This window comes from Hyla sarda, chromosome 4, assembly GCF_029499605.1.
Source record: "Hyla sarda isolate aHylSar1 chromosome 4, aHylSar1.hap1, whole genome shotgun sequence".
In the NCBI taxonomy this organism is placed as follows: domain Eukaryota; kingdom Metazoa; phylum Chordata; class Amphibia; order Anura; family Hylidae; genus Hyla; species Hyla sarda.
Genome location: NC_079192.1, coordinates 116,180,196 through 116,205,263, shown reverse-complemented (window position 1 = coordinate 116,205,263; position 25,068 = coordinate 116,180,196). Strand labels below are relative to the sequence as shown.

General features: G+C 42.3%; 1 long non-coding RNA gene across 1 annotated transcript in view; it reads right to left on the bottom strand.

The window, feature by feature from the left end:
* Positions 1-2,504: 2,504 nt before the first annotated feature.
* The window catches only part of LOC130368355 (uncharacterized), a 30,664-nt gene continuing 8,100 nt past the window's right edge, over positions 2,505-25,068 (bottom strand). The window contains exon 3 of the long non-coding RNA XR_008892429.1: positions 2,505-3,156. This is a non-coding gene — a long non-coding RNA (uncharacterized LOC130368355). The remainder of the gene's footprint in view (positions 3,157-25,068) is intronic.

The window sequence follows — 25,068 nt, the reverse complement described above, 5'->3', positions numbered from 1 at the left end:
TCGCGATGCGGGTAGCGCCCGCTCGCGATGCGCACCCCGGCTCCCCTACCTGACTCGCTCTCCGTCTGTTCTGTCCCGGCGTGCGCGGCCCCGCTCCCTAGGGCGCGCGCGCGCCGGGTCTCTGCGATTTAAAGGGCCACTGCGCCGCTGATTGGCGCAGTGGTTCCAATCAGTGTGTTCACCTGTGCACTTCCCTATATCACCTCACTTCCCCTGCACTCCCTTGCCGGATCTTGTTGCCTTAGTGCCTAGTGAAAGCGTTCCCTTGTCTGTTCCTAGTCCGTGTTCCTGACCTCCTGCCGTTGCCCCTGACTACGATCCTTGCCGCCTGCCCCCGACCTTCTGCTACGTCCGACCTTGCTTCTGCCTACTCCCTTGTACCGCGCCCATCTTCAGCAGCCAGAGAGGTGAGCCGTTGACAGTAGATCCGGCCATGGATCCCGCTGAAGTTCCTCTGTCAGTTGTCGCTGACCTAACCACGCTGACCGCCCAGCAAGCCCGACAGATCGCCCTTCTAACCCGTCAGCTGTCGGAAATGTCCACCATTTCGCACCAACTTCAGTCGCAACTTCTCCAGCAATCTTCTCCTCCGCCAGCTCCTGCACCTCCTCCGCAGCGAGTGGCCACTCCTAGCCTCTGCCTGTCCTTGCCGGACAAATTTGATGGGGACTCAAAGTATTGCCGTGGCTTTCTTTCGCAATGTTCCCAGCACTTGGAGATGATGTCGGACCAGTTTCCTACTGAAAGGTCTAAGGTGGCTTTCGTGTTCTGCCTTCTGTCTGGAAAAGCCCTGTCATGGGCCGCACCGCTCTGGGACCGCAATGACTCCGTCACTGCCTCTGTACACTCCTTCTTCTCGGAAATTCGAAGTGTCTTTGAGGAACCTGCCCGAGCTTCTTCAGCCGAGATTGCCCTGCTGAACCTGGCCCAGGGTGTTTCTTCCGTTGGCGAGTACGCCATTCAGTTCCGTGCTCTTGCTTACGAGTTGTCCTGGAATAGTGAGATTCTCTGCGCGACCTTTAAAAAAGGCCTATCCAGCAACATTAAAGATGTTCTGGCCGCACGAGAGACTCCTGCTGACCTACATGAACTCATTCATCTAGCCACTCGCATTGACATGCGTTCTTCCGGATGGCGTCTGGAGCTCCGCCTGGATATGGACTTTGTTCGCACAAAGCGTTTTTTCTCTCCGGCTCCTCTCTCCTCTGGTCCTCTGCAATCTGTTCCTGTGCTTCCCGCCGCGGAGGCTATGCAAGTTGACCGGTCTTGCTTGACACCTCAAGAGAGGACACGACGCCGCATGGAGAATCTTTGCCTGTACTATGCCGGTACCGAACACTTCCTGAAGGATTGTCCTATCCGTCCTCCCCGCCTGGAAAGACGTACGCTGACTCCGCACAAAGGTGACACAGTTCTTGATGTCAACTCTGCTTCTCCACGCCTTACTGTGCCTGTGCGGATATCTGCCTCTACCTTCTCCTTCTCTACTCTGCTCTTCTTGGATTCCGGATCTGCAGGAAAAATTTTTTTGGCCTCTCTCATCAACAGGTTCTACGTTCCTGTGACCAGTCTCGCCAGACCCCTCTACATCTATTGTTTTTACAATAAAAGATTGGACTGTCTCGTACGTTTCCACACAGAACCCCTCCTAATTTGCATCGGACCTCATCACGGAAAAAATTTGAGTTTTTTTTTCCTCAGGTTCTTTGGCCCCAAGAAGAGGGGGAGACCCAAGGGGGGGGGTACTGTTACGCCGAGCGCTCCGGGTCCCCGCTCCTCCCCGGAGCGCTCGCTTCACTCTCCCCGCGGCAGCGCTCCGGTCACGTCCTTTGACCCGGGGCGCTGCGATTCCGCTGCCAGCCGGGATGCGATTCGCGATGCGGGTAGCGCCCGCTCGCGATGCGCACCCCGGCTCCCCTACCTGACTCGCTCTCCGTCTGTTCTGTCCCGGCGCGCGCGGCCCCGCTCCCTAGGGCGCGCGCGCGCCGGGTCTCTGCGATTTAAAGGGCCACTGCGCCGCTGATTGGCGCAGTGGTTCCAATCAGTGTGTTCACCTGTGCACTTCCCTATATCACCTCACTTCCCCTGCACTCCCTTGCCGGATCTTGTTGCCTTAGTGCCTAGTGAAAGCGTTCCCTTGTCTGTTCCTAGTCCGTGTTCCTGACCTCCTGCCGTTGCCCCTGACTACGATCCTTGCCGCCTGCCCCCGACCTTCTGCTACGTCCGACCTTGCTTCTGCCTACTCCCTTGTACCGCGCCCATCTTCAGCAGCCAGAGAGGTGAGCCGTTGCTAGTGGATACGACCTGGTCACTACCGCCGCAGCAAGACCATCCCGCTTTGCGGCGGGCTCTGGTGAAAACCAGTAGTGGCTTAGAACCGGTCCACTAGCACGGTCCACGCCTATCCCTCTCTGGCACAGAGGATCCACTACCTGCCAGCCGGCATCGTGACAACAATGAATGTTATTTAGAGTAGATGACAGACTGATATTGTGGGAGAGAGGGGCCTGCCCGTGAGGGCTTACAGTCTAAATCTATATAAAATATTTACAGTCTTACAGTTTAACATCTTTATAAAATATTTAACATTTGATACATGCTGTAGTCAGTGCGGATAAGAAAAAAAAAAACTTTATTCACTTATAGAAGAAAAAGAAAAAAAAAACACGGAGCGCCACATAGGGTGATATCATCCAAATAAGAAATTTCAATATCAATTAAAGTTGGGGTGCTCACCTGGGCAGGTTGTGGAAACAGCCGCAACACTAGACCAAGCAGTAAAAACCCACTATGGGGAAATAATCACAGGAGGAGCAGCGTGGATGTGCAAGTCTGGCGATGGGGCCCAAGCAGACCAGGAGGAAATGGATAAACTGTAGCTGAAAAAATGACTTCCAATCATGCAGACACTCCAATGAAGGTGGTAGCAGATAAAGATGTACGATGAAACTTTATTGTCCAATTATAAGCACATTTGGGAACTGACCGTTCCCTTCCTCAGATAGACGGACTACAACTGACATCATGTTCACAAACCATTAAATACAAGTATACAGGAAATTGATCACAGCTGGAGCTGCCTTTTTATTACCACCGGGCTCCACCTGTGGTCACATGATGCGGTCCAGATCGTGTGACATTCCCGTGTCATGTGATCTAAATGGAATGCAAGTGTAAAGTCAATGGACTGCAAATAGAAAAAGCCCCTGTGGGGATTGTGGTAGTAAGAGTCATGCAGACTACATATCACTGTACTGGAGCAGTGAAACGCTGCGGCAGAATACATATAGGTCACATATCTATGTGGTCAAACAACAAATCAGAGCACCATGTTCCAGTGGATGTAGTCTGCTGCATAGCTTATTTATAAAAACAGCAATATAATAAATATTATATATATATATATATATATATATATATATATATATATATAGTCAACAGCAATTTCAAAAATACATATAAGAACACATAAAATATATATTAATATTGACAATAACCAGAATAAGGTCAAATAAATCACCGCTCAATTGTGATTAATTGCTCCAAGCCTGAAATCCAGGCTTGAGCAATCAACCGCCGATTACACTGATCTTTGCCGTGTCAATGCATGGCAATGATCTGTGTGTGAGATCGGTATGTGTAGTGAAATAGCCACCAGGGAGCTATAAGACTGCAAAAAAAAGTTAATAAAGATCATTTAACACTTTCCCTAATAAAAGTAAGAATAACCCCCCTTTTCCCATAAAAAAAAAAACTGTGTAAATAAAAATAAACATATGTGGTATCGCCGCGAGCGGAAATGTCCGAACTATAGTCCAAAATAGCGTATTTTTTGTCACTTTTTATATCATGAAACAATGATTAAAAAGCGATCAAAAAGTCCAATCAATATAAAAACAGTACCAATAAAAAGCTTCAGATCACAGTGCAAAAAATGAGGCCTCATACCTGCCCATACACAGAAAAATTAAAAAGTAATAGGGGTCAGAAGGTGACAATTTTAAACATATACATTTTCCTGCATGTAGTTATGATTTTTTTTAGAAGTATTACAAAATCAAACCTATATAAGTAGGGTATCATTTTAACCGTATGGACCTACAAAACAAAGATTAGATGTCATTTTCACAGAAAAATGCACTGCGTAGAAATGGAAGCCCCCAATATTTACAAGATGGCATTTTATCTTCAATTTTGTGGCACAATTAATTTTTTTCCTGCTTCACTGTGGATATTTTGGTAAAATGACTAATGTCACTGCAAACAAGAATTGGTGGCACAAAATATAAGCAATAATATGGAATTTTAGGTGCAAAATTTAAAGCATTATGATTTTTAGAAGGTGATGAGGAAAAAAGGAAAATGCAAAAACGAAAAACCCTGCATCCTTAAGGGGTTAAGCAGCATGTTTGGATAGACTGTGTAAACTGTAACCTTTACTGACATTTGAGCGGTGATTATTCATCCTTTTTTCTGAGGATACATGAAGTCCGTCCAATATACAGTAATCTACAAGGACATTCTAATATATATATATATATATATATATATATATATATATATATATAACAAAGGAAGATCCACAAGTCACATGTACTATTGCTAAAGAATTGTTTTCTTATGTCATATTGAGACAACATTTACATCTAATGATGTTACATTTAAAGGCACCTATGGCTGGATCACTTGAAGCTTTTAGGGGTGGGACTATTTGGCTTTTTAATTTACTTGGGGCTACAATATTTTAAAGGGGTTCTCCGGTGCTTAAACATCTTGTCCCCTATTCAAAGGATAGGGGAAAAGATGCCTGATCGATGGAGTCCTGCCGCTGGGGACCCCCGGGATCATGCACGCGGCACCCCGTTTGTAGTCAGTCACCAGAGCGTGTTCGCTCTGGGTCTGATTACGGACGACTACAGGGTGGGCATCGTGTGACGTCACGCCTGCGCCGGCGTGTGATGTCACGCTCCGCCCTGAAATGCAAGCCTACGGGAGGGGGCGTGATAGCTATCACGCCCACTCCCATAGGCTTGCATTGAGGGGCGGAGCGTGACATCACACACCGGCGCAGGCGTGATGTCCCTGTAGTCGCCGGTAATCAGTCCCGGAGCGAACACGCTCCGGCGACTGATTACAAACGGGGTGCCGCGTGCATGATCCCGGGGGTCCCCAGCGGCGGGACTCCCGCAATCAGTCATCTTATCCCCTATCCTTTGGATAGGGGATAAGATGTTTAAGCACCGGAGAACCCCTTTAAATAGTTCAAGCTCTATGATAAATAACGGAATAATGGAAGGGGTCATTCATTAAAATATGCCAATATTTGCCCAGGATATCAATAACCTTATTATGAGATGTATTATAGGTGGGGACAATTTACCCAGTATGATTTTCTTGTGTTTTTCCTTTTTTGGCACTAAGCAATCCATTTGTGTGGAAGCTCTAGCCTGTTCCTTTGCCGCTTGCATAACTTTCTTCAGATATTTTTTCTCTAAATCTATCTGACATAATCCTATTCTGGTGGTCAAAGTCAGACAAGTTGGTACAATTGTATTTCAGCCCCTGAAATTGACCATAGAGAACGTTAGCCTTCCATTTACGATGATGTGCACTAATGAAAATTAAAAGACTGTTACAGTCAACTGACTTAAAAAATGTTTTAGTAGTTATTCTGTTCTCTTTGTTCCCCAAAATGAGATCTAGGTATTCAATGCTTTCTGCAGATGTATTATATGTGAAAGGTAGGCCCCAATCATTATTGTTCAAGTAATTAACACAATTATTAAGGGTTGTTAGAGGACCATCCCAAATGACCAAAAGGTCATCTATATACCTTTTGAAAAATGTAATATTGGGGGACCAGTCATGGAGGGAACTAATATAGTGGGCCTCAAAATCCCCCATATATAAGTCAGCATAAGACAGCACGAAGTACGTCCCCATGGCAGTCCTCCTTTTTTTGTAAGTAAATTTTATAGTCAAACTGAAACGCGTTATGCATATATTCTCAATAGCTCTCAGAATAAATCTCTTCTGAGCTAAAGGCATATAAGTGTCAGACTGTAGATATTTATATACAGAAGCAGTTCCCTTAGCATGTGGAATGTTGCTGTAGAGCGCTGACACATCTAAAGCAATCCTGACATAATTAGGTTGCAATTGGAAATCCTTTAATGGGGATCAAACTGGGAGTGTCTTTTAGGTAAGAAGGCAAATTAATAACATATTTTTGTAATTGCAAATCTAAATAGTGTGAAAGGTTAGCTGTAAGTGAATTCACACCTGCTATAATGGGGTGCCCCGGAGCGTTTTTCATAATGCACTTTCGGGAGGTGGTAATAAGATGGTAAGGTAGAATTTTTTTACTCTAAACTCAAGGTATTCTCTTTCTTTTTTAGTTAGGCAACTTCCATTTAAGCATCCTCAACTAGCTTTTCAAACTCAATAGTATAAGACGGAGTGGGATCATTTGCTAGAGTAACATAATATTCAGTGGTGAGCTTCAAGAACATAGTGGTATCTATTCATCACAACTACCCCCCCCCCCCCCCTTGTCGGCATTCTTAATAACAATGGACCGGCTTTCTGCTAGAGTATTAAGGGCAGTTTTTTCGGATAAGGTAAGATTATAAAAAACAGATACAGAAAAATTGATGTGCAGAAACTCAGAGAAAACTAGACCAAAAATGTTTCTAAGTATGGTCCACAGGCCTATAGTGGAGATAATTGGACTTAGGTCTTAATTCAGTGATGATGGGGAATGGATCTAATGGAATAGCTAATTCTACATTAGTCTCACTAGTAGTGGGATTGGGTTGTAATCCATTTTTCTCTTTAATATGAAAGAAACGTTGATGAGTTTCTGAATATAATCATTAAGGTCAACAAACAGTAAAAATTAATTGAATTTGGAGGAAGGGCAAAATGATAGGCCCTTGCCAGTAAACTCACTTCAGCTTCACTAAGCTGGTAAGTACACAAGTTAAATATCTTAACTTTCTGTTCTTTTTTGGAGAGGGACCTCATTTGCCACATCTTGTTTTCTTTTTACATATATATTATTTTTACATTTAAATGGCCCCTTTATACATTTTTATTATTGTTGGCTAAATTTTTAAGTCCCTGCCCACCCACATAAATTGATCCCTGTTTAAAAATTAACATATTTTTTTTTTTTTTTGTGGCTTTATCATTTTTTATACACCCAAGAATCGAGTCTACATTTTAAAAATGTAGACTCTATTCTTGGGTGTATAAAAAATTATAAGGCCACCAAAAAAAAAAAAAAAAATGGAAAAGGTGCCATTTAAATGTAAAAATAATATATTTTTTATAATAATAATTTTTTTTATTAGTAATATATTTCAATAATGTGTTTAATAAAGTGTGTGTATATGTGTTTCCCTTTTTTTTCTCTTTTTTTTTATTTATTTTTTTACATTTTTTAGGTAGTACTACTACTCCCAGCATGGGACAGACTGTTCCATGATGGGAGCTGTAGTACCTGTACTAATAGACAGATCACAGCAGGTGTCACTCCAGACACCCGATGCCATTGTCATTTCTATTTCAGAGATTGAGCGGCTTTCTTCTGCGCTCGCATCTCTGCACTATACTTCGGCCGGCCAGTGATGTGAATAGAATTCACATCACTTATTCAAATTTCCCGCAGAGAGCTGTGATTGGCCAGATGGTTATAGCCACACACAGCTCTCTGCGGGAAATATGAATAATAGGTATATATATATATATATATATATATATATATATATATCCAACATATACTCATGCTACAGTGGGATCAGAGAAGAGCGACTGGCCGCCCACATCTATACATTATACAGGACATTCATATTGGGTGTCAGAAGTAAAATCCGCTGCAATCTGTCTATTAATGCAGGTACTACAGCTCCCAGCATGGAGCAGAGTGTGCTCCATGTTAGGAGCAGTAGTACCTGCAGTTGTGGACAGATCACAGCATGTGTCACTCCTGACACCCGCTGCGATTGTCCTATCTATTGCAGAGATGCAAGAGAACGAGAAAGCTGCTCGCACCTATACATACTATACAGGACGATCCCAGGGGTGTCGCTAATGAAGAAATTCCTTATTTCCAATTGTTGAATTGAAGTTCGGATTCTGTCCGGATCAAAATTTTCATGAAATTTGGAACTTTGACTTTGTCAGATTTGATTCGCTCTTCTCTAATTCTGATAATGCACTTTACATTTATGTATATGTACATATATTCATGTAACAATTGAGCAGTGATTTATTTCACCTTATTCTAGTTATTGTCAATATTAACTGGTTAATGACCATGGACGTGTATACTCGTCCAAGTGGCGTTAACCGGGTATGACACGGGCTCCTGACTCGAGCCCGCGTCATACTAGCTGACCCCCAGCTAATTCTTGTAGCTGAGGGCCGGCATTAATAGCCAACATGTGGCGATCACTACGGCCGGCTATTAACCCTTTAGATTGCTGCTGTCAAAGTTGACAGAGGCATCTAAAGAACCCTGTATGTGCTCCGTGGTGGTCTATTGGTTTGAGCAATCCACTGTGGAGGTAGCCGGAGGGCTTACCTCTCCTTCCATGCAGGTCCTGGCTCTTGCATTGATAAAGCCTGGCAGGACCAGGCTTTATCAATCAAGTGCAGATCACACAGATCAATGTGGTTCTATGGAATCTAATGATTCCTCCTAAAAAGTCCCCTAAGGGGACTGATTAAGTGTAAAAAAAAGTTTAATAAAAGAAAAAAAAAACACACATTAACCCCTTCCTTATTAAAAGTTTTAAACACCCCCTTTTTTCCCAAATTCCATTTAAAAAATATTAAAACATAATAAAAATAAACATATGGGGTATCGCCACGTGGGTAAATGTCCGAAATATTAAAATATATTGTTAATTAAACCGCACGGTCAATGGCGTACACGCAAAAAAAATTCCAAAGTTCAAAATAGTGTATTTTTGGTCACTTTTTATACCATTAAAAATTAATAAAAAGTGATCAAAAATTCAGATCAAAACAATAATGGTACTGTCAGGGACCGACCAGGGGACATGGAGAGTGAGCCCTAAACTAACCCTAAAACCGTTTTCCCTGCATACTTGCCCATCCACCCTAAATGGTGGATCGACAACTGGGTGCCAGTCCTTCCCTGAGCTTAAGTGCAGGGGTCTAAAAACACATACTAATAAATAGTCGGTCACAAACCAGAAACATAACAGGAACATAGAATTCTATAACATATTAAGTTCAGAGGACACTAAGATCAGCGGTCATGAACAGAGGACACGATAGATCAGCGGACTTGAAGAGAGGACTCTGGTCATGAACAGAGAACGCTATAGATCAGTAGTCATGTACAGAACTCCAAAGATCTGAAATCAAGAACTAATAAACATATAGCGTTCAAAACACCAGACAGGAAAATGGATTAGTCAAAACAGACTCCAGGAACAGACAGGAATATAGCATAATCCCCAGAACTTCCAGTAAACACAAAGTCCCCATGCACCGGTAACAGGGATCTATAGCTAAATGGAATATTCGCAATCCCACATAGAACCTCCAGTAGACACGGAGTCCCCATGGACAGGTTACAGGGATGCCTAAATACACAGGATATAATATAGAACACTGTTCACACTGAACACAAGACAGGAATAATCACAATCCCTTCAGAATACCTCCAGTAGACGCAAAAATAACAATACCCTCTGAATCCCCATGGACTGGTAACAGGGATGCCTAAATACACAGGATATAGATATAGAACGCTGTTCACACTGAACACAAGACAGGAATAGCAATCCCTCCAAACACCTCCAGTAGACACGGAGCCCCCATGGAGCGGTAACAGGGATCTAACATAGGACACTGTTCACACTGGACACACAAACTGGACACTACACTTAAGGAGTAGCCATAATAATAAATCCAAATAGACTACTGGCCAGCGGCACACTCACCAGTGTGGACAGGATGCTGGCCCAGTAGGAAAAACAGAAATATAACACACATAACTTCATAAGAATGGATACAAGAGAAAACACAAGGTAAGCAGACATATAGCAGAAAATATATACAAATCCTAAAACCATGGCTAAAACCAGAAAATACAAAGTGCATGCTAAGATAGAGATAGTAGATTAAAAGCTCAAATAAAGAGTGTTTCGCCAAGAGTTCCAAAGCAGCATGTCCAGCATGTTAGCAAGTCAGGATATAATGATCTCAATCACCAGCCCAGAGGCTAGACTGGGCTGACTTTAAATAGACACACCCTAGGAGCTATTGACTAGCAAGCTAAAGGATTTTAACTAATCCCTGACCAGGGAACATTAAACTGTTCACACACAAGCATATCCAATAGCTGTGTGTGAACACAGACCAAGACAGACATGATAGGTACTGATTAAAACTTCAGATCAAAATATGAGCCCTCATATAGCCCAGTACACAGAAAAATAAGGAAGTTATAGGGGTCAGAAAAGGACAATTTGAAATGTATCAATTTTTTGTGCATGTAGTTATGATTTTTTCCAAAAATACGACAAAATCTAACCTATATAAGTAGGGTATCATTTTAATCGTATGAACCTACAGAATAAAGACAAGGTGTCATTTTTACAGAAAAAATGTACTGCATATAAAAGGAAGCCCCCAAAATTACAAAATTGTGTTTTTTCTTCAATTTTGTCGCACAATGATTTTTTTCCCATTTCGCCGTAGATTTATGGGTAAAATGACTGATGTCATCACAAATTAGTATTGGTGGTGCAAAAAATAAGCCATCATATGGATTTTTAGGTGCAAAATAAAAAGGGTAATGACTTATGAAATGTAAGGATTATATTCCCGTTTTTATAAATAAGTTATGCAGACTACCTCCACTGGAACATTTGGTGCTCTGATTTTTTGTTGGACCACATAGATGTGCTACCTATATGTATTTTGCCACAACGGTTCACTGCTGCAGTACAGCGATATGCAGTCTGCATGACTCTTACTACCACGAGCCCCACAGGTCTTCTTTTTCTATTTGCAGTCCATTGACTTTACTCATTGCGTTCCATTTAGATCACATGACATGGGAACATCACGTGATCTGGACCGCATCATGTGACCACAGGTGGAGCCCTGTGAAAATGAAGAGGCGGGAACCAGCTGTGATCCATTTTCTGTATACTTGTATTTAATGGTTTGTGAAAATGATGTCAGTTGTAGCCCGCCTATCTGAGGAAGGGAACGGTCAGTTCCCAAAAGCACTTACAATTGGACAATAAAGTTTAATTGTACATCTTTATCTGCTACCACCTTCATTGGAGTGTCTGCGGGATTGAAAGTAATTTTTTCAGCTACAGTTTATCCAACTTTATTCACTGAAACAGCATTGGTGGGGGTCCAGGTTCTAAAGTACCAAGGTCAATGTGCGGCTTAACCCCTTAAGGACTCAGGGTTTTTCCGTTTTTGCACTTTCGTTTTTTCCTCCTTACCTTTTAAAAATCATAACCCTTTCAATTTTCCACCTAAAAATCCATATTATGGCTTATTTTTTGCGTCGCCAATTCTACTTTGCAGTGACATTAGTCATTTTACCCAAAAATGCACGGCGAAACGGAAAAAAAAATCATTGTGCGACAAAATCGAAAAAAAAACGCCATTTTGTAACTTTTGGGGGCTTTCGTTTCTACGCAGTGCATATTTCGGTAAAAATTACACCTTATCATTATTCTGTAGGTCCATACGGTTAAAATGATACCCTACTTATATAGGTTTGATTTTGTCGCACTTCTGGAAAAAATCATAACTACATGCAGGAAAATTTATACGTTTAAAAATGTCATCTTCTGACCCCTATAACTTTTTTATTTTTCCATGTATGGGGTGGTATGAGGACTCATTTTTTGCGCTGTGATCTGAAGTTTTTATCGGTATGATTTTTGTTTTGATCGGACTTTTTGATCACTTTTTATTCATTTTTTAATGATATAAAAAGTGACCAAAATACGCTTTTTTGGACTTTGGAATTTTTTTGCGCGTACGCCATTGACCGTACGGCTTAATTAATGATATATTTTTATAGTTCGGACATTTACGCACGCGGCGATACCACATATGTTTATTTTTTATTTTTTTTTACACTGTTTTATTTTTTTTATGGGAAAAGGGGGGTGATTCAAACTTTTATTAGGGAAGGGGTTAAATGACCTTTATTAACACTTTTTTTTTACATTTTTTTTGCAGTGTTATAGGTCCCATAGGGACCTATAACACTGCACACACTGATCTCTAATGCTGATCACTGGCGTGCATTAACACGCCTGTGATCAGCATTATCGGCGCTTGACTGCTCCTGCCTGGATCTCAGGCACGGAGCAGTCATTCGTCGATCGGACACCGGGGAGGCAGGTAAGAGCCCTCCCGGTGTCCGATCAGCTGTTCGGGACGCCGCGATTTCACCGCGGCGGTCCCGAACAGCCCGACTGAGCAGCCGGGTCACTTTCACTTTCACTTTAGAAGCGGCGGTCAGCTTTGACCGCCGCTTCTAAAGGGTTAATACCGCACATCGCCGCGATCGGCGATGTGTGGTATTAGCCGCGGGTCCCGGCCGTTGATTAGCGCCGGGACCCACGCGATATGATGCGGGATCGCGGCGCGATCCCGCTTCATATCGCGGGAGCCGGCGCAGGACGTAAATATACGTCCTGCGTCGTTAAGGGGTTAAACCGATAATTTAAATGGTCACGCAAACCACACTATCAGCTTTCTGCACTGTACACTTTTCGGTAAAAATGACACTGCAGCCTGCTGAAGCTGCCCGCAGGGTTGGAGCACCGATCAGAGGCAGGTAGGGACCCTGCAACAGATTTTGCTGTGGTTGACTTTATCAGCAACCCTGAGTTGCTGTCAATCTAATTTTAATACTTCTAGATGTCGCAATCAACTTTGATTACAATGTCTAAAGGGTTAATCCATATTTGGGCCCAATCAGCAACGTTTGGCATTAGCTGTGGGTCCCGGCTACAGATAGCAGCCAGTACCAACCCGGTATAAAGGACGCTTAGCTACTGAGCTCAATTCTAGAGGATAAAGAGAATGTTTTACTTATATTGTTTTTTTTTATTTTTTTTTTATTTTTTATTTTTTTATCTGATTAGAGCCAGATAGGGATTTTATTTTTTTTATATTTCTGATTGATTTTTTTTACATTATTACTGGGGCAACCATCTTGTCTGAGCTGCTTTTAACAACATGTAGCATACAGCAGGACCCATGGACATAGGCACAATAAACATGTCCAGACCCTATTCTTTTTATGGGGTAAGCTTGTAAGCATGCTCTGTAACCTCTGTGACCTGTGCAGAGTTCATTCTATGAGGGAGGGGGAGGCTGAGCTGCTTTGTCTTCTCTATCTACTTGTGTCAACTTTCAATGTAATTTTGTACAAATCACTTGTAGTCCCCTCCTTATCTTCACAGACAGAACAGGATGTTTAAGGTTAGTTTAACCCGATAACGACCATGGACGAGTATAGACGTCCAGGTTGGCGGGCGTTCCGGCACCTGGACGTCTATACTCGTCCATTATTCTCGTGGGTGCTGCCCAGTGCACGAACGAGATTGCGGCAGGGACTCGGCTGTATCACACAGCCGGGACCCTGCTGCACTTCGTTCCCGGCAGTTTTAACCCTTACAGCCGCGGTCGGAAGTGACCAAGGGCTGTAAGTGTTATGACAGAGGGAGCTCCCTCTGTCACCCCTGCAGCACCCTGCATTGCGATCGCGGGGTGCTGTGTGTGGCCGCGGCTGGCCGGGGCCTGCCGCACTGCCGGGAGTGAAGTCTCTCCTGCAGCACCCCGGAGCATCGCAGGGTGCTGCTGCATACCTGGGCAGCCAGGGGTCCTACAAAGACCCCCAGGTCTGCCCTGGGTATTGCCTGAAAGGACGTGCTAATATGCTGCATGCTAGTGAAAACTGGCAGGCAGCATATAACTGCAATGCTTTGGAATACTAAGTATTCCAAAGCATTAAAAAGTGTAAAAATAAATAAATAAAATAAAAGTGTAAAAATAAATAAAAATGTAATAAAAGTGTAAAAAAAAAAAAATAATTAAAAATACATTTATTAAATGAATCTAATAAAAAAAAAGCATAATGTGTAGGATCGCATTGGCGGACATCCGCAGCATGTAATATGCTGCAGATGTCCACCATGTGATCCTACACATTATGCAGCAGTCACGGTAATGAGCTCCCTGCTGCGGCTGGGTAGCTTTGTGTGTCCACTCATAGTGGCGGATTTCCCGCCGGCAGTCATGAGCGGACACACTGAGCTACCCAGCCGCAGCAGTGATGGATATATTCACCATGAGCGGGTGCTTATTCCCACAACATGGCGGATATATCCATCAGGAGCCTTAACTGTCACAGACAGACGCGTTATACTGCTAGCCAACCAAGGACCAATCAGAGAGGTCCCTGGTCCAGCCAATAACTTGTATGGGTGCGGTATATAAATGGGGTCACTTGTGGGGGTGGGGGTACTGTTCTGCCCTGAAAGCCAAATGGTGCTCCTCTCCTTCTGAGTCCTACCATGCGGCCAAGGATCCATATATGGCCTAAGCGGGAATATTTCCGAACATGGGACAAGCAGCTAAATAAAATATAAGGTTTCAATATCAGAAGTGATGTACAAAAAATATGCCCCCCAAATGATGCATTTGTGAAAAATTTCAAATTTCAAATTTTTAACACTGACTTTGTAATAATTCCTGCCAAAAAACTATGGTGTTAAAATGCTCACTGTACCCCTTAGCGAATACCTTGAGGGGTCTAGTTTTTAAAATGGGGTCATTTGGGTGGGGGGTGTTCCTATATTCTACCACCTTCAAATTTCTGCAAACCTTGCATAGCACATAAAAAAAGATGTACTTTTCAAATTTTCAAAATTTTCTAAATTTCAAGTTAAATTGTTAGGCTTCTAACTAATTTAAAATGTTAATGAAAAACAAAAAATGACATCAAATAAAGTAGACATCTGAAAGTATAAGTTTCATAAACTATTTGGTCAGTAAGTATAAATATATGCAACCTATTAGTGCTAAAATTGCAAAAAATCAAAATTTTTTGTAAAAATGTCATGATTTTTTGCATTGTAAAAAAAAAATACAAATGAGATCGACTTACTTTTACTATGTACATGAAGGACAACTTGTGACAAAAAAACAATGTCAGAATTATCGTGATTGGCAAAACATTACCAGAGTAATAAAGGCAGACATCCCCGATTTGAAAAAACAGGCCTGGTCTTTCAGGGGCGTACAGGTTTATTTGTATTGGTCCTTGAGGGGTTAAGGCCTAATGGCTAGACTGAAAATGCCAAGATTTCAGGATTATTTTATAAAACAGATAATAAAATAGAAAAACTAACAATTCTTAAAAGGATATGGTTAACATAAAAACTTGATTTAAACAATAGGTCACATTCTGATGACACATTTCCTTTAAAGGGGTAGTCTAGGGAGCTTAACTTCTTAGACTCTTATCCACAGGTCAGACCTGCCGCAATCTTCTGTACATGTTCTCGGAGCAGAGCGGTCCTAGCCCTCCTGGATGAACTCAAGAGACGGCCACCAGTGATGTAAAACGAGTGGTAGTTTATTCACTTATACAATACAGGTAATGGAATGTTGTGACCTATATGGCAGTCTTTCTTAAGCATGCTTGAGAAAGACCGCTGTATAGGTCGAAACGTTGCATTACCTGCATTGTATGGGTGAATAAACTACCACTTGTTTTGAAAACTATTTTGGAGTGCCGTCTTCCACTACTTTTCCTTTTGTGATTTTGGCCTTGGTTTGGCTTTGAAGACAGAGCACCCGCTGACTTAGAAAGCCATGACTGTGCATCAGTACATAATATCTCTTTGTTACAACTGTTACTAGCAGGATAAGTATGAACCTCAGATGCTGTTGAATATCCTTCATGACTATGTATGGCTTTTACTTTAAAATAAAAAAAAATCATATCTGTGCTACACATCATTCTCCTAAAAGAAAGGAGGTTCTATGGACATATTGGAAGATTAATCTGTTAAAATCTCTATTTAAATCTTTTCAGATCATTACATTCATTGCACTGAGCTGATATGAAAGAATGAAATATATTGAAACATTTTTCCTAAGCGTTAATGTTTCCCCTTTTCTCTTCTTCTTTTATCTGAAGGTATTTAAGTTGTATTATAAAATTGTTACAGAATTTTTGGGATCATTAATGGGTTAATGTTCCACTTCTTTTTTAATGTTTCCACTTTTCTATTCTTCTTCTATTTAAAGGTATTTATGTTTTATTATAAAATCATAACAGACGTTTTGTGATCATTAATGGGTTAATCAACTTTGGACACCCAAGGATTAGAAGAGCAAAAAGCTTTACATGGTACCCAATTAAATCAATGAGTTATGCCTGCAGCGCACAAGGAAACTGGGTACCAAAGGCATGGCTATTAAAGAGGTGTTCCTAATTGGGCATATTAATTGGGGATGTTTAAAAGCAGACAACCGTTATATTTGGTTGTACCTGTATAGACCTCTATGTAAGGAGCTGAATTTCAGACTAAATCAGAGTCCTAAACGACAATACACTTTTTGTTATAGTCACTGAAAGTTGTTTGCATTGAGGCATGGTTCACACTAACCAATCATTCTTAAAGGGGTTCTCCACTGCCCTGCCTTCCGGAGCTCTACTCGCAGCATCCGGAAGTTTATTACTCTGAACGCTGCGTGCTGGCTTCAGTGTTCGAGGCCGCCCCCTCGTGGCGTCACGGACACCCCCTCGTGATGTCATGCCCGCCCCTCAATGAAAGTCTGTCACGCCCTCGCTGTCACACCCCCTTCCCATAGACTTTTGTTGAGGGGGCGGGCGTGAAGTCACGAGGGGGTGGCCGTGACGCCATGAGGGGGTGGGCGTGATGTCACGAGGGGGCGGCCTCGAACACGGAAGCCCGCACACAGCGTTCGGAGTAATAAACTTCCGGATGCTGCAAGGGGAGCTCCGGAAGGCAGGGCAGCGGAGAACCCCTTTAAGAGGAACTGGTCTGAATTCTCAGCAACCAGGTTTTGGGTGCCATTATTTAGCTATAGGTGCATGGGTCTTAGTAAATCCACAATTGCAATGGCTTTCCTTGCACCCAGTGCAGAAATATAAGCCAGTTACCAGGCTTAAGTTGCCTTTATTAAATGGGCAAAGCAACTGTAAAACTCACAACTACAATATCATTTAATTATGTAAAACATATTTCAAAATAGCTGTTGGAGAATTCATTACACAGAGATTTACTTTCTTTTTCTCCCTGCCCTGTAGATGTTTACTCACTGGGCTCAATAAATGTAGTGTACAGTACAACTGCTTGTGTTTAGTATAGTAAGACTAAGTTCATCAATGATTATGATTAAGATAACACTTACAAAACATTCACACATCTGTTAAATGAGGACAAGCGGGGGAGTTACTATATAATGTATGATTATAAATCACATAAGACATAAAACATTATAATGATATAAATGTTAGCATCAGGGTAGTTACCAAAATATGAAATCAGTGTTTCCCAACAAGGGTGCCTCGAGCTGTTGCAAAACTACAACTCCCAGCATGCCTGGACAGCCGAAGGGCCTGCTGGGAGTTGTAGTTTTGCAACAGCTGGAGGAACTCTAGTTGGGAAAACTGTATTAAATGATAAGTAATTACAGTTCTTTGTAATATGTGAATTAAAGAAAATTCCAATTCTTTCTTAACAAAATGATGTTTTTTCTCATGCTTTATATTAATATATTTAATATAGTCAGGAATATGCACTGAAGAGATCAACATCATCTCTGCCACACTGCCCCTAGTGTTACTGAGTGTAACAGCAGACTATATCTTGACACATGATTAACAAAGCAGCTGTTAATTGTAAGCATTGTCACCTCCTGTTGTGCCATTGTATACCTTTGGGTTAAATGTAGGTCAAATACATTTGGTCTGGAGATGTTATGTGAGATATTTCTATTAATTTTACATGTATCAAATAAAGATGATTATTCAAAAATGTAGCGAGATTGCAATGCAAAACATCCGTCCTCATATATTTTTTTAAATCAACTGGTGCCAGAAAGTTAAACAGATTTGTAAATTACTTGTATTAATAATTCTTCCAGTACCTATTAGCTGCTGTATGATCCACAGAAAGTTCTTTTCTTTTTGAATTGCCTTTCAGTCTGACCACAGTGCTCTCTGATGACACCTCTGTTCATGTCAAGAACTGTCCAGTGCAGGATAGATTTTCTATGGGGATTTGCTCCTACTTTGGACAGTATCTAAAATGGACAGAGGTGTCAGTAGAGAGCACTGTGGTCAGAAAGAAAGGAAATTCAAAAAGAAAAGAACTTCCTGTGGATCATACAGCAGCTGATAAGCATTGGAAGAATTAAGATTTGTAAATAGAAGTAATTTACAAATCTGTTTATAGCTTCCTGGCACCAGTTGATTTGAAAAAAAAAAAAAAAAATGTTTTCCACCGGAGTACCCCTTTAACCCCTTAAGGACTCAGCCCATTTTGGCCTTAAGGACTCAGACAATTTAATTTTTACGTTTTCATTTTTTCCTCCTCGCCTTCTAAAAATCATAACTCTTTTATATTTTCATCCACAGACTAGTATGAGGGCTTGTTTTTTGCGCGACCAGTTGTCCTTTGTAATGACATCACTCATTATATCATAAAATGTATGGCGCAACCAAAAAACACTATTTTTGTGGGGAAATTAAAACGAAAAACGCAATTTTGCTAATTTTGGAAGGTTTTGTTTTCACGCCGTACAATTTCTGGTAAAAATGACATGTGTTCTTTATTCTGAGGGTCAATACGATTAAAATGATACCCATTATTATATACTTTTATATTATTGTTGCGCTTAAAAAAAATCACAAACTTTTTAACCAAATTAGTACGTTTATAATCCCTTTATTTTGATGACCTATAACTTTTTTATTTTTCCGTATAAGCGGCGGTATGGGGGCTCATTTTTTGCGCCATGATCTGTACTTTTTTTTGATACCACATTTGTATATAAAAAACTTTTAATACATTTTTTATAATTTTTTTTTAATAAAATGTATTAAAAAAGTAGGAATTTTGGACTTTTTTAATTTTTTTTCGTTCACGTCGTTCACCGTACGGGATCATTAACATTTTATTTTAATAGTTCGGACATTTACGCATGCGGCGATACCAAATATGTCTATAAAAAATGTTTTTTACGCTTTTTGGGGGTAAAATAGGAAAAAACGGACGTTTTACTTTTTTATTGGGGGAGGGGATTTTTCACTTTTTTTTTACTTTTACTTTTACATTTTTTTACATTTTTTTTTACACTTGAATAGTCCCCATAGGGGACTATTCATAGCAATACCATGATTGCTAATACTGATCTGTTCTATGTATAGGACATAGAACAGATCAGTGTTTTCGGTCATCTTCTGCTCTGGTCTGCTCGATCACAGACCAGAGCAGGAGATGCCGGGAGCCGCACGGAGGAAGGAGAGGGGACCTCCGTGCGGCGTTATGAATGATCGGATCCCCGCAGCAGCGCTGCGGGCGATCCGATCGTTCATTTTAATCGCGAACTCCCGCAGATGCCGGGATCTGTATTGATCCCGGCACCTGAGGGGTTAATGGCGGACGCCCGCGAGATCGCGGGCGTCGGCCATTGCCGGCGGGTCCCTGGCTGCGATCAGCAGCCGGGATCAGCCGCGCATGACACGGGCATCGCTCCGATGCCCGCGGTTATGCTTAGGACGTAAATGTACGTCCTGGTGCGTTAAGTACCACCTCACCAGGACGTACATTTACGTCCTGCGTCCTTAAGGGGTTAAGACTTCTGTTTTGTTGACTTTACACACTTTTGCCAAATGCATTGTCCATAAATAGACAGAAGGATAAGGATCCTGCATTTTACAACAGCTTTCTGTAAGTAGTATGTAGTGAATAATACAACAGATCAATAACCTAATTTGTAAAATGGAATACAAAATTCACACCCCAGCATCTGTCTCTGAAGTGTACTTAGAATGCCATTCTCAAGTGCTAAGCCATTTATATATATGTGTGTGTATATATATATATATATATATATATATATATATAAAGGATAAAAGATTATATATATAATATATATATATAGAGAGAGAGAGAGAGAGAGAGAGAGAGAGAGAGAGAGAGAGAGAGAGAGAGAGAGAGAGAGAGAGAGAGAGAGAGAGAGAGAGAGAGGATAAAACTGCAGCACACAAAAGTATCTTGATGCAAAAAGTGATTTATTCCATCTTCAGCAAAAAAATGATCAGGTATTTTTTTGCTGAAGATGGAATAAATCACTTTTTGAATCAAGATACTTTTGTGTGCTGCAGTTTTATCATAGTAACATAGTTACATAGTTACATAGTTAGTACGGTCGAAAAGAGACATATGTCCATCAAGTTCAACCAGGGAATTGAAGGGTAGGGGTGTGGCGCGATATTGGGGGATGGGATGGGATTTTATATTTCTTCATAAGCATTAATGTTACTTTGTTCCAGGAATGTATCTAATCCTGTTTTAAAGCTGTTAATTGTTCCTGCTGTGACCAGTTCCTGAGGTAGACTGTTCCATAAGTTCACAGTTCTCATGGTAAGGAAGGCGTGTCGCCCCTTGAGACTAAACTTTTTCTTCTCCAGACGGAGGGAGTGCCCCTCGTCCTTTGGGGGGGTTTAACCTGGAACAGTTTTTCTCCATATTTTTTGTATGGGCCATTAATATACTTATTTACGTTTATCATATCCCCCCTTAAACGTCTCTTCTCAAGACTAAACAATTGTAACTCCTTTAATCGCTCTTCATAGCTAAGATGTTCCATGCCCCATATTAGTTTAGTCGCGCGTCTCTGCACCCTTTCCAGCTCCGCAGTGTCCCTTTTATGTACAGGTGACCAAAACTGAACAGTGTATTCCAGGTGAGGCCGTACCAATGCTTTATAAAGGGGGAGTATTATGTCCCTGTCCATCGAGTCCATGCCTCTTTTGATACATGACAATATCCTGCCGGCTTTGGAAGCAGCAGCCTGACATTGCATGCTATTCTGAAGTCTGTGATCCACAAGTACACCCAGATCCTTCTCTACCAGTGTCTCTGCCAGTTTAATCCCCCCTGAGACATACGATGCATGCAGGTTATTAGTACCCAGATGCATAACTTTACATTTATCCACATTGAACCTCATTTGCCAAGTGGATGCCCAGACACTTAGTCTATCCAAGTCATCTTGTAACTTATGCACATCCTCTATAGACTGTACCATGCTACAAAGCTTGGTGTCATCTGCAAAGATAGAAACAGAGCTGTTAATACCATCCTCTATATCATTGATAAAAAATTAAACAACAGCGGGCCCAGTACTGAACCATGGGGTACACCACTAATAACCAGGGACCAATCAGAGTACGAATCATTGACCACCACTCTCTGGGTACGATCCATGAGCCAGTGTTCAATCCAGTTACAAACTAAAGTTTCCAAGCCCAAGGACCTTAACTTACCTGTCAGACGTCTGTGAGGGACAGTATCAAACGCTTTGGCAAAATCCAGAAACACTATATCCACAGCCATTCCAAAGACCTTAACCCCTTAAGGACCAAGGACGTACCGGTACGTCCTTGTTCCTGCTCTTCTGATATAACGTTACACAGTAACCCCGCGTCATATCACGGCGGGCCCGGTGTCACAGTGAAGCCGGGACCCGCCTCTAATAGCGTGCTGCGCCGATCGCGGCGCCGCGCGCTATTAACCCTTTAGCTGCGCGCTCAGAGCTGAAAAGTGCTAAAAGTGAAAGTTCCCGGCTAGCTCAGTCGGGCTGTTCGGGATAGCCACGGCTAATAGCGGCATCCCAAACAGCTGACAGGACAGCGGGAGGGCCCCTTCCTGCCTCCTCGCTGTCCGATCGCCGAATGACTGCTCAGTGCCTGAGATCCAGGCATGAGCAGTCATCCGGCAGAATCGTTGATCACTGGTTTCTTATGAGAAACCAGTGATCAGCATAGGAGATCAGTGTGTGCAGTGTTATAGGTCCCTATGGGACCTATAACACTGCAAAAAAAAAGTGAAAAAAAAGTGAATAAAGATCATTTAACCCTATTAAAAGTTTGAATCACCCCCCTTTTCCAATAAAAAAAAACACAGTGTAAATAAAAATAAACATATATGGTATCACCGCGTGCGGAAATGTCCGAATTATAAAAATATATCATTAATTAAACCGCTCGGTCAATGGCGTGCGCGCAAACAAATTCCAAAGTCCAAAATAGTGCATTTTTGGTCACTTTTTATATCATTTAAAAATGAATAAAAAGCGATCAATAAGTCCTATCAATGCAAAAACTGTACCGTTAAAAACTTCAGATCACAGCGCAAAAAATGAGCCCTCATACCGCCCCATACACGGAAAAATAAAAAAGTTATAGGGGTCAGAATATGACAATTTTAAACATATTAATTTTCCTGCATGTAGTTATGATTTTTTCCAGAAGTCCAACAAAATCACACCTATATAAGTAGGCTATCATTTTAATCGTATGGACCTACAGAATAAATATCAGATGTAACTTTTACCGAAAAATGTACTACGTAGAAACGGAAGCCCCCAAAAGTTACAAAACAGCGTTTTTTTTTTTCATTTTTGTCGCACAATGATTTCTTTTCCCGTTTCACCGTAGATTTTTGGGCAAAATGACTGACGACATTACAACGTAGAATTGGTGGTGCAAAAAATAAGCCATCATATGGATTTTTGGGTGCACAATTGAAAGAGTTATGATTTTTTAAAGGCAAGGAGCAAAAAACGAAAATGCAAAAACGGAAAAAACCCCGGTCCTTAAGGGGTTAATTACCTGTCAGACGTCTATGAGGGTCTGTATCAAATGCTTTATCAAAATCCAGAAACACTATATCCACAGCCATTCCTCGGTCAACGCTTCTACTCACCTCTTCATAAAAGCAAATTAGATTGGTTTGACAACTTCTATCCTTAGTAAACCCATGCTGGTTATCACTTATAATACTATTATCCCCTATGTATTCCTGTATGTAGTCCCTTATAAGTCCTTCAAACAATTTACCCACAATGCACGTTAAACTTACCGGTCTATAGTTACCTGGGGAAGACCTAGAGCCCTTCTTGAAGATTGGTACCACATTAGCCTTGTGCCAGTCCCTTGGCACAATACCAGACACCAGAGAATCTCTAAATATCATGAACAAGCGTACAGATATTACTGAACTTACCTCTCTAAGAACTCTTGGGTGTAATCCATCTGGTCCTGGAGATTTGCTTACATTTATATTACTTAACATACCTTGTACCATCTCTACATTAAGCCAGTTCAGTACATTACATGATGTGTTACCAGCACTGACCTGTCCAATGTCAGCTCCTCCTTCTTCCCTAGTATATACAGAACTAAAGAACCCATTCAGTAGCTCCGCTTTCTCTTTATCGCCTTTATCCTTTCTATTGAAGTTGGAGTCCTTTACCAAGGCCCCTATGACTGCGTGCACCTTACTGGAATTTGCTGCTGAGTTTCTGTGGATGTGCTGCTTTTCTGAGATATATGCATATGTGTATTTGTTTAACTTCTCACAAGCTGTAATCCACTGTGTGACATCTTTTCATTTACCGTATATACTCGAGTATAAGCCGAGTTTTTCAGCACGATTTTTCGTGCTGAAAACACCCCCCTCGGCTTATACTCGAGTGAACTCCCCCACCCGCAGTGGTCTTCAACCTGCGGACCTCCAGAGGTTTCAAAACTACAACTCCCAGCAAGCCCGGGCAGCCATCGGCTGTCCGGGCTTGCTGGGAGTTGTAGTTTTGAAACCTCCGGAGGTCCGCAGGTTGAAGACCACTGCGGCCTTCAACATCATCCAGCCCCCTCTCACCCCCTTTAGTTCTGAGTACTCACCTCCGCTCGGCGCTGGTCCGGTCCTGCAGGACTGTCCGGTGAGGAGGTGGTCCGGTGGGATAGTGTTCCGGGCTGCTATCTTCACCGGGGAGGCCTCTTCTAAGCGCTTCGGGCCCGGCCTCAGAATAGTCACGTTGCCGTGACAACGACGCAGAGGTGCGTTCATTGCCAACGTACTTCTGCGTCATTGTCAAGGCAACGCCTCTATTCCGGGCCGGAAGCACGGAGAAGAGGCGCCCCCGGTGAAGATAGCAGCCCGGACCACCTCCTCACCGGACCACCTCCTCACCGGACAGCCCTGCAGGACCGGACCAGCGCCGAGCAGAGGTGAGTACTCAGAACTAAAGGGGGTGAGAGGGGGCTGGATGATGTTGAAGGCCGCAGTGGTCTTCAACCTGCGGACCTCCGGAGGTTTCAAAACTACAACTCCCAGCAAGCCCGGACAGCCGATGGCTGCCCGGGCTTGCTGGGAGTTGTAGTTTTGAAACCTCTGGAGGTCCGCAGGTTGAAGACCACTGAGGGCGAATGATGAGAAGAGGATGATGAAGGGGGGGGGTGTGGGGATGATGAAGGGGGGTGGGGATGATGAAGGGGGGGGGTGTGGGATGATTACAAGGGGATGATGAAGGGGGGATGTGTGGGATGATAAGGGGATGATGAAGGGGGGATGTGTGGGATGATAAGGGGATGATGAAGGGGGGATGTGCGGGATGATAAGGGGATGATGAAGGGGGGATGTGTGGGATGATGACAAGGGGATGATGAAGGGGGGATGTGTGGGATGATAAGGGGATGATGAAGGGGGGATGTGTGGGATGATGACAAGGGGATGATGATGAGGATGTTAATGACGGGTCTGGATGATGACAGGGGGGGATGAGGTATTTCCCACCCTAGGCTTATATTCGAGTCAATAACTTTTCCTGGGATTTTGGGTTGAAATTAGGGGTCTCGGCTTATACTCGGGTCGGCTTATACTCGAGTATATACGGTATTATTATTATTATTATTATTATTATTATTATTATTAT